Source organism: Notothenia coriiceps, unplaced genomic scaffold (assembly GCF_000735185.1).
Source record: "Notothenia coriiceps isolate Sejong01 unplaced genomic scaffold, NC01 NC01_scaffold00029543, whole genome shotgun sequence".
Lineage (NCBI taxonomy): Eukaryota > Metazoa > Chordata > Actinopteri > Perciformes > Nototheniidae > Notothenia > Notothenia coriiceps.
Window position 1 is genome coordinate 69,240 of NW_011362244.1, and position 3,804 is coordinate 73,043.

At 40.1% G+C, this 3,804-nt stretch overlaps 1 protein-coding gene across 1 annotated transcript in view; it reads left to right on the top strand.

Moving 5' to 3' along the window:
- Positions 1 to 3,419, top strand: part of elp6 (elongator acetyltransferase complex subunit 6) — a 12,276-nt gene extending 8,857 nt beyond the window's left edge. The window contains exon 4 of the mRNA XM_010786772.1: positions 3,217 to 3,419. The gene's annotated coding sequence lies outside the window, so the exon portion shown is untranslated. The remainder of the gene's footprint in view (positions 1 to 3,216) is intronic.
- The last annotated feature ends 385 nt before the right edge of the window (positions 3,420 to 3,804 follow it).

The following is a 3,804-nucleotide window of genomic DNA, read 5'->3' on the forward strand; positions in this document are numbered from 1 at the left end:
CAGTAGATAACATTACAAACATTTTTAACACGGGCCATAATAGTGTAAATAATGTTTGTTTTGGCAGTTATAACTGAATGTTATGTTTTCTACTTTTTTACATCTGGGAAGGCATTTGCCTTCATCAGATGGAAAGTGTCTTCACCAACAACTTAAGTATTTCTTATAGCTATGCAGGGCATGCAAGGTAATGTATACAGTAAACACTGTATACCGTATACAGATAAAGAAATCCTTGTTTTGTACAGATCTTCTTGAAGTCGCACTCCAACCATTTTTATATATTTGTAATTGATAATGTGAATACTTTTTTTTAAACAGTCATTTCATCTATCGCTTTTCGTATCCCATGTTGCTCAATATCAGTCAAAAATAATTGCATTTTTTGATTGATATTGACCGATCGTTGGGAGTGACACACGGTTAATTGCATGCATTTCTATGGCAGCAACTAACAGCTACTTTGATCATCTTAACGTGGTAAAAACCAGTTGTATTTAATACTCAAAAGACCCCAATTTAAAGCTACTGTCTTCCTCTTTGGCCAGTTGACCCCTCTGTGTGAAAGTGTAATCTTACCCACTGTCCTCTAACAGAAGGCTGGTTTCAGGTGAACACACGGTGGTTGTTGTCTTACCAGGTGTGATCGATGAGACATGTTTGCTTCAGTATAGCTGCTCAGCCGGTGATACATGTTTTCTACCGGGGGGGAATGTGTCCACACCTTGTGGGCTGAATGAGCCGTGTGTGTGCCGTCTACCATGTGACCCCTGTGTGAGCTGAAGGAAAAACACACCGTGCCTTTAGTCAGCAGCATGTGTGCCAAAACCTGGAGTATGTCACTAATTAGGTGTCCAGGACAGAGCTTTACTTCAGGAGCTGCTCTCTCTCTCTCTCTCTCTCTCTCTCTCTCTCTCTCTCTCTCTGTCTCTCTCTGTCTGTCTCTCTCTCTCTCTCTCTCTCTCTCTCTCTCTCTCTCTCTCTCTCTCTCTGTCCTTGGAGATGTGTCAATGGATGTGATCCTTAATAAAGTAGATAAGATAACTTTGATCAAATCTTAGCACAGGGCTTTCAGGAGGCACTTTGGAAAACTATAAAGCAGCCAGAGATCAAAATCTGTGTTTCTTCCAAGGCTGCAGAAAACGTGCACCTAAATGATTGGTAGAAAATGTGACAGCCCAGCCGTTGATTACAAGTCAAAATGTACGTGTCACTGAGTTCCTGTATTTCCTTTTTGAATATGTTAATTGGACAAAAAAGGACGTTAAAACTCTTTTACTTTCTGATGGCTGTTTTTACATTGTATACCCTAATTGATAAACTATGTAACGTCCCCCAAAAAGTACTTTATAAAAGTTTAAATAGTGTATATGATGCAGCAAAGTTTCTAAAGAAGAAGAAGACATACTTTATTCTTCTAGGAGGAAATTAAATGTTCACTCTGTTGTTATTTTTACATTACATTGCGATGTGATCTGACACCTCTCCATCTATCAGTCCACACACGTACTTGGTCCTTTTGGGTAGTACCAGCTAACGGGTACTTTTTCACAGTTTTCTGGCTCTCCAAAATCGAGGTTCTTTCCGGGCCAACAACCGGGCTGAGTATGCTAAACTAGAGAGAGAACCGCTGGCAAGGGGGCTACAACTACAACAAAATGAACATATTTGACCGTGATTTAATTGTAATACACGTTTCAAAATGATGCCGAAGTAACAACATACTGATACCGGTTAGTAAAAACCATGAATTAATGCTTTGACAAGTCTGCAGACAGACGGCAGGCGAAAAACCTTTTAAAATGTGTGTTTCCTGAATGGAGATCTGCTAAGCTAACGTTGTATATGCTCCAACCGTCCACACTCACAACAACGGCCTACAGACATAAATAAACCAGCGACTGTATTCGCCATGACACAGACAGTCTGTGGTTTGTACTTGTTTAACTTTTGTCTAGTTTCTGAACAGATATGAGGAGCTGTGAGCTCTGAGGGCTAACAGCTAACGGCTGATGTTGGTTTTGTGGTTCGCATTGAAGATGACGTCTAGCGTCTACACTGCGTTACTATAGTTACTGCCCCAGCTACTAAACTGTAATGGAAACGCAGCTTAAAGTGAGCCTGGCCTAACTCTACCGTAATAAGCCCTGCAGTGGAAATGCGCCATAAACTGCTGCCACCCCAAAAGATTCTTTCATAAGAGTTTAAATACATGTTTCAACCAGATATGTTCCCTCATATAGAGCTTACACTATTCCAAAGCTGCTCTTGGGTAAAAAAAAAAACGTTTTAAATAATTGCTATAAATATAGTGAAATACTGTAGTTCAGCGGTTTCCAACCTGTGAGCCGAAGGCATGCAAGTGGGCCGCCAAATAATTAGCAAAACATTATGATTTGTGTGGAAACATTTCATTATTACAATTTTTTATTTTATTTGAACCTCCTTTCTTAATCGTCCTTAGCAACGGTCATTACAGTCCTTGACAGCGGTCTGTTCTAAAAACTTGTCACATGTTCTGAATTGACCAATCAGAACTTTATTTAGCCTCCGTATATTCGGTAGTAATCAGCGAATATTCGGCCTGCACGAACCACTTCATCACGTATATTTCGGTGTATCCACGGCATTCATTTTGTTATTCTACAGTATTATTGTTTTATAGTTATTTGTTAATGTAACCCATTTGTGTTCTTTGAAATTGAAAAGGATATCGCATTGTGTTACTTTCAGTTGTATATGTCTTAAGTGGACATGCTTTTATTTTGAAGGAGAGGTAGCGCTGTTGACAGGAAGTTGTTGTTGCTTTGGAAACAACTTGATGGAGATTAACGGAGAAAAGTAATATCTACATATAAAGACGGAGAAAGTAAACGATAACGTTTATGGTTAAGTGTTAGCACCCCCCGAAGAGGCACAAGCTCATACGTTGATATTGGAGATTTCAATAAATTCAATTTGAAAAAAAAAACAAAGCGAATATCCGAATAACGAAATTGAAACCCGAATAGTACTCCAACGAACGAATATTCGGATATTCGGGTACAGGCTAGCCCTACCGTATTGTTTATGGTTGAATGTGGGCTTGCGGAAAACAAAACTGTCACTCCTATACATTGCAGCAACTTTTACATGTGAAAAACAAACCAACCAGTGTGAGTTTTTACATTGTTTTACATAATCTGTTGTCTATAACCTGTGAAACTCTCCCCTCAGGTCCCTGGATGCCCCGCGGCGCTCCCTCCTCGACCGCGCCGTGCGTCCTGATGGCCGGCAGTTGACCCCGTCCCCCAGGATGACGCTGCGCGAGCGGCTGAGAGAGAAGATCTCGGCGGCTTTCTACCGCCACGGGCTGCTCTGCGCCTCCTACCCAGTTCCCATCATCCTCTTCACCTCAGCCAGCATCCTCACCTGCTGGTAGGTGTCCTGTCTTTGTGTATCTTCTTGACATGGAGGAAAGGTTTTCTTGTTTGGAAATGTTGAGCTTCAGTAGAAAATACTGGTAGTTAGTTAGTTTTTAATAGATATCTTAAAGTCATGTTGCCTTTTGAATGGTTTAAAAGGATGAATGATAGCAATGTGATGTTATTATCAGATTTGTGTACCGTATATTTTCAAGCTGTTCTATTAGTTGCCTCCTCCAATTTATCCTAATGATAGCACAAAAGCACCAATAATCCATCATGCTATATCAATGTTGAGGTATTTGATCAGAAATATTGTGATATTTTCTTTTCTTCATATCGCCCAGTTCTAACTGGTTGTGTTCAAAGTCAAATTCAACGGTTTAAGATGCGTCTAAAT